Source organism: Triticum aestivum, chromosome 7D (assembly GCF_018294505.1).
Source record: "Triticum aestivum cultivar Chinese Spring chromosome 7D, IWGSC CS RefSeq v2.1, whole genome shotgun sequence".
Taxonomy (NCBI): domain Eukaryota; kingdom Viridiplantae; phylum Streptophyta; class Magnoliopsida; order Poales; family Poaceae; genus Triticum; species Triticum aestivum.
In genome coordinates this window covers 637,380,318-637,391,893 of record NC_057814.1, presented here as the reverse complement: position 1 = coordinate 637,391,893, position 11,576 = coordinate 637,380,318, and positions in this window count along the sequence as shown.

Here is an 11,576-nt window from a genome sequence, read left to right as displayed (position 1 = left end):
TTTTGAAGATCCAAAGCATCTTGACAAAGTCTTCAGACTCAATAAGGCCCTCTATGGCCTCAAGCAGGCCCCTCGGGCGTGGTATGATACTTTGAAGGAATTCCTCATGAAGAAAGGCTTCAAACCCGGTTCACTCGACCCTACTCTTTTCACTAAATCTTATGATGGTGAACTGTTTGTGTGCCAAATATATGTTGATGATATTATCTTTGGCTGTACTGACCAACGTTATAGTGAAGAATTTGCCTATATGATGAGTGCAGAATATCAAATGTCTATGATGGGAGAATTGAAATTCTTCTTAGGTCTTCAAATTCGTCAACAACGCAATGGCATATTCATATCTCAGGAGAAATACCTCAAGGATGTACTGAGGAAATTCGGCATGCAAGATTGCAAAGGCGTCAAAATTCCAATGCCCACAAATGGCCATCTATGCACTGATGAAAATGGTATTGACTTCGATCAAAAGGTATACCGCTCCATGATTGGTTCTTTATTGTACTTATGTGCATCTAGGCCAGATATTATGCTTAATGTTTGCATGTGGGCCCGATTTCAAGATACACCGAAGGAATCATACCATAACGCTGTGAAGCATATTCTTCGATATCTAGCTCACACACCAACACTTGGATTATGGTACCCCAAGGGCTCGGCTCTTGATCTCATTGGATATTCTGACTCTGACTATGCTGGTGATCGTGTGGACCGCAAGTCAACATCTGGTACATGTCATTTCCTCGGACGATCTTTGGTCTGTTGGTCCTCGAAGAAACAGAACTGAGTATCACTGTCTACTGCTGAAGCTGAGTACATTGTTGCTGGTTCTTGTTGTGTTCAATTGCTGTGGATGAAGCAAACTCTCAAGGACTACGGCGTCAACGTGAAGAATGTGCGTCTCTTCTGTGACAATGAGAGTACCATCAAGATTGCTCACAACCCAGTTCAGCACTCGAAGACAAAGCACATTCAGATTCGTCATCATTTTCTTCGTGATCATGTGTTGAAGGGCGACATTTCTATTGAGCATGTGAAGACTGAAGAACAGCTAGCCGATATCTTCACAAAGCCCTTGGATGAGAAGAGATTTAGCAAGTTGCGGTGTGAGCTAAATATCTTAGAATCTTCGAATGTTCTTTGAAAAGGACACTCATCCTAACACTTATGCAAAATTGATGACTTAGATGTGCAACACATGAAGAAACGTTTTTCTTCAATCAATGAAGAATAACAATCTAAGTGTGAAGAAATTAACGAAGAATTTGATTCTCAGAACCCTACGACAATTGTACGCGGTGTCTGAAATCATCATTCTTACACGGTGGGTCACGCCACCACCAAAGTTGAAAATCTTCAATTTGAGTTTTTCCTCAGTTTTGAAATTCCTCAGTTGTTCATTTTCTTCAACTTTGCATAGTCTTCACTGTTTCCGTCGTTTTTCTTCATTGGCTATATATATATATGAGTTTATGTCCTCTACAGCATTCACATATGGCTAATTTTTCAAGTTGGTTTTTCTGCTAAGTGAATGTGATCGGAGCCTTCCCCCTCTATACTAAACTCAACCCATTCTATTCACAAATTCTTCATGTGCGTTCTATTTGAAACTCGTTCCAAATCTTCACTGTGTCCTTGTCAGCTGAAGAATTTGCGAACGGAACTTTTAACTTATATTATCCAAAATTTTCGGCTTTGCCGCTCAAACCATTCCGCATCCCACGAAATACTTATCTATTCACCCACGATCTCACACGATCTCCACTTCTCAGTACGTGGGTGACACATGTCAAGCGAATGAGAAGGGTCAGGGGCGCGTTCGTCCAAATTCTTCGGGCGAACAGTTTTTTCACCGTGGCTATAAATACCCCTCCCCTTCCTCACTTCTCTTTTACTCCGCTCGATCTCACTCCCGCTCAGCTTCTCAAACCCTAGCGTCGCCGCTACTTCATCGTCGCCGGTGAGGAAGAGCTTCACTGCCTCGACCTCGTCGCCGTCATACTCACGCCGACAGTGGATTTCTTCACTCCGCCGCCGCCATAGCTGTCTTCCTCTGCCGAGTTAGGGCGTGGAAGATCTGCACTGACGAACTTCACATCTCCACATCCCGTTTGTCGTGTTCTTCGTCCAGGGTAATTAAAAGTTACTTTTACTGCCCTCTTTGATTCAAATAATTCCTACAAAATCTTCAAAGGTGTTTATTCTTCAAATTCTTCACACACTAAACACTTCACATGTCATTTGTTCTTGATTCATTTCTCTAAGCTATGTTTTTCTTCAAGATTCCTCAATTGTGTGGATTTTTGATCTGTACAACTCTGGAACCTAAGACAAAGAACGCTTAGTGAAATTCTTCAAGACTCATCTGGTCAAATTCCTCAAACTTGTTCTTTCTACAAAACCTTCTGAGAACGCATATGACCTCTCCAAATTCCTCGCAACTATAATCTGTTCACAGGTACTCATGTCCGCTGCTGAATCACTAGGTTCTCATCAACTTAATTCATTTGCAGTGTTCCTCGAAGAAAAGTTGCATACATCTTCAGAGAATTCCATTGTTCAAATTCCTCAACTGAAGAAAATGGCTGAAGGAAAGAAACCACAGAAAGGAGGAAAGAGGCCTGAGGTCAACACTGCTTTTGAAATCCCTGAGGACATCTATGCTGGGTACTGCACACCCCCTGAGGAAGATAAAAATCACCGCAAAGTGCGCATTCAAAAGATTGAGAGGAGATGGGCAAGAGAGTGGAGGGAGTACAGATATGTTACTCCAAAATACATGAAGAAATTCACTGTTACCCCTCCCTGCTCAAGACCTCCATTGGCACCTGGCCAAATAGCTGATCCCACCAGCCTCAAGCGCGGTGAGGACTATCCTGATGAATGGGCCAAGCGCCAGACCAAGTTGTCTAGACAAGCCAGAGAAGCAGTGAGGAAATTCAACGAATACTCTGCTGCTGCTGCTGCTGAGGCCTCTGTAAAACCGAAGAAGGCCATGTCAAAGAAGCCTGCTCACAAGCCAAGTGCTTCTTCTTCAATGCCCTCACGTCCGAGTTCCTCAGCTATGTCCTCACGGCCAGAATCCTCAAAGTCCTCACGACCAATTCCTCACGCTGCTCCTGCTCCTCCAAAATCCTCAGCTCCTCCGCTCAAGTCCTCAGCTGCTCCGACCAAATCCTCTGCACTTGTGCATCTTGCCACGTGCCAAAGGACTACAGGCATCTCTATTGCCTCAGGAGCTTCTGCTAGTTCCTCAGCTGCACCGAATTCTTCAACTGGCCCCTCTCTGCTGAAGACAAAGGCCACTGCTGGACGAGGTTCTCGCCCAAGTCCTCACAAGAAGCAGGTCGCCTTCCAAGTGCCGTCTAATGAAGACGAAGCTGATGATGAGGAACTTGCCGAAATCATCAGAGACAGGCAAGTCAAGGCCGCTAGAGCCAAGGGCACAAATGTGCCTCTGCTTTTGGATCCAAAGTTGATCCTCGACTACATTGATCTCTGGCACAAGGACCCAAACACTCCCATGCCTGATTTCAAGTTGACTCCTGGCCAAAGTCATATGCTGACTGCCTTCATACAAGAAGAGAAATGGAAATTTGAAAAGGCAAGGCCGATCAAGAAAGCGCAGTACAAGAAGGAGCGTTTTCTGAAGAAACACGTTGTCTCTATGACAACTGAAGAACTTGTCAATATTCAGTCTAAGATCAAGAAACTCAGTGATGAATTCGACGTATACCGCACTGACTGGCTTGGAGCCAAAGCCCGTTTTGTGAAGTTGACAAAAAAGTTCACTCCAAATGTTGCAACTCCATCGCAACCAGAAATTCCTCAGGCTATAGCATCTGCTCAGCCGACTGAAGAACATGCCAGCACCGCTGATGACTTTCAGGCTCCTGAAGAAAATGTAAGTTCTAGGGCTGATGACTGCATTCCAGCCGCTGAAGAAATTGTTAGGGCATCCACTAGTGGTGCGCCTGAAGAAAATGAAGAAGTCGGGGCAACTGCATCAGTTGTGCCTGAAGAAACTCAACCAATTTCCTCTGCTCCTCCTGCGCCAACCCCAACTCCGATCCTTCCATCTGCTTCAGATGTGAAGAAGACTAAGGCTGCAGAGTGTGCAGCAGTGAAGAAAAGGAAGGCATCAACTTTGTCAGATTCTTCAGCTCCGAAGAAGATGAAGTCTTTGACCAGCTCGTTTGCAAACCCCATTGATGTTGTTCCTATCTCAACCATGCCATCAAAGGACCTTGTTCCTTATGATGAAGAATATGTGATTCCTAGCGAATCCGATGAAGAAAATCCTTCTGCTGCTTCGTCAGAGCAGTTGGATGAAGAAATTGAAGTGGATGCAATCCCTTCAACTTCAGTTGTTTCCTCGCCTATGCCTCAGTTTACTGCTGAAGAGGCCGGCGTCGAAGAAATGGAAGATGAGGATGTGGACATTGGCTGTACCACACCTGTGCTGAATGATGACTTTTGGGAAAGTCAGCACCCCAACTCTCCACTGTTCACACCATTGCAAAAGATTCCTCAGTCCCCAGTAACTACAGTTCAAATGGGATCTGATGAACCACATGCCACACCGTCTGTCCATGAAAAAATTCCAGCCACTAGTGCTGAAGAAAATGCAAATGAAGAATTGAAGACCCAGGCTGTCACTGAAGAAGAAGCTGAAATTCCTCAGCCTCTGGAGCCTGAGATTGCGATTCCTGAGGTAATAATGCAATTGACTGACACTCCTCAGCCCAAACCAAAGGATCCATTCTCAAAGAAGCAGAAATTCAAGGCTGATGATTTCTTCGGCGAGCATGTGTTCTTCACTGACTACAATCCCTATGATTCTGCTCGTCTTAGAAGGAAGCACTTCTGGACCGCCAGCCAGGCCAACTTCTATTCTTCACTGCTCTTCAACAAGGACAAAGTCTTCGACCACGAGCATATTCCTCATGTGGACATGGAATCACTGCCATGCTTCACACCTGTCCTCAGTGTGCTTCATGACACAGGCCTCCTCAACTTTTGCACAGACATAGTTGATTGGAATGAAGAGCTCATTCTTCAATTCTACGCAACACTGCACATCACAGGAGATGCTGACGATGTGAACTCCTGGGTTTTGGACTGGATGACCGAAAACACTCACTACAAAGCACCGGCCTCTGAATTACTTCACGCCCTGCCCATCAGTCCTCCACCTGAAGGAGCTCGTTGCATGTACCAAGAGCCTGAGCTTACAGATCACTATATGCAAGTGCTGATGAAGCCATTGAAACCTGGTCAAGCCTCAAGGACAAAATTCCTCGTGAAGGAATTGCAGTATGTACCAAGGACAGTCTATCGCATTCTGACGAAGACTATGAGTCCAATCAAAGGCCACGACTCATCTGATGAGGAAATTGTTGGCATCATGAAGAATCTGGTATTCAACATCATTCATGGCATACCCGTCAACTATCATGATTTCTTCATGAGGACTCTGGCAAATGTTGCACTTTCTCCGTTTGAGCTGAAGCCTTATGCACCTTGGATTATGAGATTCCTCAGGACAAGGTCTTCACTCAAATACAAGGCTGATTTTTAGAATCACCTCAGCTACTTGCCCCCGATTGAAGTCCTCAAGCGGACCTATTCCTCAGCTGATGAAAAGGGCAAGGCACCAGCTGTTATTGATGAAGGCATTCGTCCATTGGATGGTCAGTTTCGCAAAGCTGTATCTTATTCCACCAATGATGACTCTGCCACTCATGATTCTGCTGCCCACGCCTCCAAGCCAAATCCTCAAGCCACTGCTCCTGGTGTGATGACTGACCGTGAGCTTCTGCTTAGTCTTCACCAGAAGGTGGATCGAAACCATAAATGGGTTAAGCGTCAGTTTGGTTCAATTCTTCACAACATGACTGCTACCCATAATGCAGTGAAGAAAAACCATTACTACCTCCATGAAGTCTTCGGTCGCACCTGGGCTATTCTGTCACATGTATATGGTGAAGAAGATCTGAAGAAAATGGGTCTCAAGGAAGACTTTGACTGGTCTGCACCTCCACCAAAGAAATACAAGAATGTCAAGGTTCCTTCCTTGGTGTCCAGCTCCTATTCTTCATCGCGTGACACCGATGAGCATGAAGACTTGGACGACACTGCGGCAGACCCTACATCAACAAACGACCCCAACAACGCTGGCGCTCCTTCATCAACTTGATATTCTTCAGGGGCGTTAGTCCTCATTTTCGATCCTTTTGGTCATTCGATGACAAAGGGGGAGAAATTTGAGTTAGTCTTCAATCGGGTCTATCTTATATGGGCTTTTTTTCTAAGTTACAACTCTCGTTCTTCTGATGACTTTGCTGGATCGAGTTGTAAACTTAAATTCTATGGTGACCTGAGACTTTTGCTGTAGTTTTTCTGCATGCTTATTCCTCATTAATGTTTATGCACGCATGCTGAATTACATCAGTCACCATATTTCATCATGCATTTCAAATTCTTCATATACTATGTCAAATGCGTGTATGAATTACAAGATATAGGGGAAGATCTCCATGATTCAACTCTTCAAGTGTGCATTGCTTCAAAAGCAAATTCCTCACTATGCACATCTTCAGGGGAGTTCTTCTATATCTTGCAATCAAATTCCTCAATATCAGTATTTACACTTCATATGTTTATCCCCGTTGAAAACTTAACCTATATTGTCATCAATCACCAAAAAGGGGGAGATTGTAAGTGCATCTAGTGCCCCTTAGTGATTTTGGTGTATTGAAGACTTATAGGTTAAGGGACTAATGTGTTTATGAGTGTACACAGGTCTATAAGTCTATGAGGAGTTTGATATTTACAGAGAAAGTCGACCCCTAAAAATGAAGTTCTTCGACTGAAGACTTTGGATTTCTGAAGACTTTCTGAAGACTTTGAAAGTGAAGAAATTGGTGTGACCTTGAAGACTTGGTATTCATTTGAGGAACATGAAGCGTGAAGACTTTTGTTTTCGTAGTTTCATTTTCTCTTTCTTGAGTCATAGGAAACACCGTACTGTTAAAGGGGGTCGAGGAAATACTAAGGAAAAATTTCCATGTGATGCTCAACTCAAAATCCTACACCTACCAATCCCTTCGAGTGAAGCCATTGGAAATCTCATACAGTTCAGTCAATTTCTTCAGTGACAGAGACGAAGTTCTTCTGGTCGCTGAGGAATTTGTTCTGACTGAGGAGTTAGGAATTCGCCAGTGCGGATTGCCTACACAGTGAGGAACATGATAGCCCTGAGGAATTTGATACTCAAATTTCCGACCGTTGCTGTGCTACGCGCCAGCTGTCCCAAAATATCTACCCACCTAACGGTCATATTATTGAAGGGCATTTATGTCTTATCATGTCGGGCTGCTCCCTTATAAATAGCCGCCCCCTACAACCACTAGCTGGTTGGCTGCTCCGAGAGAAACGGACACTTGTCATTTGAGAGCATCCCATCCTCCGAGGACTTTGAGCGAAAATCATCAAGTGAGGAAAACCCAAACCCAAATACCTACAAACCCAAAGTGATTGAGCATCACTGAAGAGATTGATCCTGCGTGGATCCGACGCTTGTTACCTTTGAAGACTGTGCTTCTTCCAGACGGTTAGGCGTCATGGTCTAGAGCATCCAAGAGGAATTGTGGATCGCCGAGTGACCGAGTTTGTGAAGTTTCGGAAGTCACCTGAAGACTTACCACGAGTGATTGGGCAAGGTCTGTGTGACCTTAACTCAAGGAGAATACGGTGAGGACTGTGTGTCCGGGACTGTGTTTCCTCCGGTTTAAATACCTAGCCGCTCCAACCAGATGTACAACTGAGACAGCAGTTGGAACTGGTCTACCAGATCATTGTCTTCACCAAGCCTACTGGTTCTATTTCCTCAACTCTTTCCTTTCCTCATAATTGTGTTGTGCGCTTGTTCATATCTGTGTTTGAAGACTTTAACTGAAGACTTTCTCAATTTCATCAGTTCAATTTCTTCAGTCTGTTTGTCTTCATCATGTGTTATCCTGTGATTACGCTTTCTGTACTCTGTGCTTGTCTTCATTTCATCATGATGACCATGCTTGTGTTCTTCTATGTTTACTTTTGAGTACTTATTCCGCTGCTAGTAGTTCTTCGCTAAGGAATTTCCTCACCTGCAAATTCCTCAGTGAAGAATTCATAAAATCGCCTATTCACCCCCCCCCCCTCTAGTCGATTTAACGCACTTTCAAGTTACTAATCTTAGCAACTGAATCGGTATCAAATACCCAGGGGTTACTATGAATACTAGTAAATTACACATCAATAACATGTATATCAAATATACCTTTGTTCACTTTGCCATCCTTCTTATCCGCCAGGTGTTGTGATTGCTGCTCTGCTCCCCAAAAGGATTAATGCCATCTGCACTTAAACCAAACCATACGTTCCTTGCGCCATCTGCAAAGTCACGCCACATTCTCTCGATTTTTCTCCACAGCGACCCGTCAGCGGGTACTCTTAACTTCCCGTCTTTCTTACAGTCTTCTTTGTGCCATTGCAACAACTTGGCATGCTCTTTGTTTCTGAACAGACGTTTCAACCGTGGTATTATAGGAGCATACCACATCACCTTGGTAGGAACCCTCTTCCTTGGGCGCTTGCCCTCAACATCACCAGGGTCATCTCGTCTGATCTTATACCGCAATGCACCGCATACCGGGCATGCGTTCAAATCCTTGTATTCACCACGATAGAGGATGCAGTTATTAGGGCATGCATGTATCTTTTGCACCTCCAATCCTAGAGGGCAGAGAACCTTCTTTGCTTCGCACGTACTGTCAGGCAATTCGTTATCCTTTGGAAGCTTGTTCTTCATAATTTTCAGTAGCTTCCCAAATCCGTTGTTAGAAACACCATTTTCTGCCTTCCATTGCAGCAATTCCACTATGGTACCAAGCTTTGTATTGCCATCTTCGCAATTTGGGTACAACCCTTTTTCGTGATCCTCCAACATGCGATCGAACTTCAACTTCTCCCTTTCACTTTCACATTCTCTCTGTGCATCAACAATGACCCGTTAAAGATCATCATCGGGCACATCATCTGGTGCCTCTTGATCTTCAGCTTCCCCCGTTGAATGATCACCATATTCAGGGAACATAGGATAGTTGTCATCACCCTCTTCTTCTTACATCATAACCCCCTTTCTCCGTGTTTGGTCCAAACATTATAGTGTGGCATGAAACCCTTCTCAAGAAGGTGCAAGTGAAGAGTTTTTGAGTTAGAGTAATCCTTCGTATTCTCACAGACAGGGCATGGACAATACATAAAACCATTTTGCTTGATTGTCTCAGCCACTTCAAGAAATTTATGCAGGCCATCAATATACCCGGAGGTGCGTCGGTCACCATACATCCATTGCCGGTTCATCTGCGTGCATTATATAATTAAGTTTATCAAAAACCATTACAGAACATCATGAATAGAGAAGTGACCAAATTAATACAAGTTCATCATCACATTACAGCTATTTAGAGCATCATCATGAATAGAGAAGTGACCAAATGTTATTACTGAAAAAATATATACATAAAGTGCATACATAGTTCTCATAGAACAACATACAGCTATTTAGAGCATCTAATTAAAACATACATTGAAACTAACATACAGCTATGTAAAACATTTAAATGCAACAACAAATGCGATCATAATCACAACTAAGGTAACAATTGATCCAACAGCATAATGATACCAAGCCTCATTATCAATGGCATATTTTCTTATCTTTCTAATCTTCAAGCGCATTGTATCCATCTTGATCTTGTGATCATCGACGACATCGGCAACATACAACTCCAATTTCATCTTCTCCTCCTCAATTCTTTTCAATTTTTCTTTCAAATACTCGTTTTCTTTTTCAACTAAATTTAACCTCTCGACAAGAGGGTCTGCTGGAATTTCCGGTTCACATACCTCCTGGATAAAAACATATATGTCACGTTGGTTGGCATAATTGTCATAAACACTAAATGACAAGTAGTTATAAAAGATAATATACCACATCAAATCAAAACCATGGCACTATATAATAACAAACAATAATAAAAGTAAGAAATTTATACAAGTATCTATCTAAATAATACAAGTGAGAATTTTTTTATTTTAAAAAGAAGATAAGAACAAGAGGCTCACCACGGTGTTGTCGGCGACGAGATCGGCACGGGCGATCGACGACGGTGAGGACGGGGACGGGACGGGATGGACCGCCAAACCTAGACAAATCTTAGGGAAAATGGAGCTTCGAGGTCGAGCTTGGACAGGAGAAAGCTTAAGCCCGGCTCGGGCATTTCATCGAATACCTCATGTGCATAGGAGGTGAGAGCAGAGCAACACACACCTCCCACACGCCGGCCGGCCAAGAAACATAGGAGTGAGCAGGCAGGGGCGACCATATATATAGGCATCTCTTTAGTCCCGGTTTGTGGCTAGAACCGGGACATAAGACGGACCTTTTGTCCCAGTTCCAGCCACCAACCGGGACTAAAGGGGCTGCGCCAGGAGCGAGGACCTTTAGTCCTAGTTTGTCTCTGGAACCGGGACTAAAGGGGTTAGACGAACCGGGACTGGTGCCTGCTGAGGCCCAGCCGGTGTCCTGGCCACAAAAAACAGAGGAGTGAGCGGGCAGGGGCGAGCATATATATATAGGCATCTCTTTAGTCCCGCTTTGTGGCTAGAATCGGGACAGAAAACTGACCTTTAGTCCCGGTTCCAGCCACCAACCGGGACTAAAGGGGCTGAGCCAGGAAACTGACCTTTAGTCACATGACGAGTTTATAAGTACGACGACGTCATCATATACTTTTGGCGCCCAACACACACAATCTTTTGAGCAAATAAATAATGAGTCAGAGTTATAACAAGCGGAAGGAAATAAATGGTTTGGTGCCGGTCGGAGTGGAACGAAGAGGAAAAATAAAAATCTTTATTTACACTAGTCCGTATGAAAGGGGAAATTTGCAGCTCACACGAATACTATATAAGTAAGAGAGAAAAGATTTTCGTCGACTCAAATAGAATGAACCAAGGTAAATGAAAAATGGCATCAAGATGCAAAAAAGACTTACATCGCTCCGTACTTCTAGCCCCCAACATGCACGAGTTAACAGCGACCTATGGTTACAGGCTGCTGGGCCAAACCCGGCCAGAAGTACGTCACGACCGCTTTTTGCCTCGACAGGCCAGCATAGCTAGTGCTAGCTTTGCGTCGTCGGCGATACATGGTTGAACGTCTCGCTATTTAAGCCGCGAGGTGTCTACCGAAACGAGCGGTGTGGTACTAAAATACTACTGGCAGGCAGCGTCAGCGGTGCGCTCGTCTTCGGCCCACCGGTGGCTAAGCGCCCTGGTCTTCGCGTCTTCGGCCCACCGGCTATGCTGGAACGGATGGATTTCGCATAACGAGCACTGCGCATGCGAGGTCTCCAACCAAGGAATCAACCGTACGCAACCACCCTAAAAAAAAAGTCGTACGCAACCAGGGAACCCGTTGAGCCAGCTACAGCTAATCTACTTTTGATAGTTTGAAGTAGCATAAT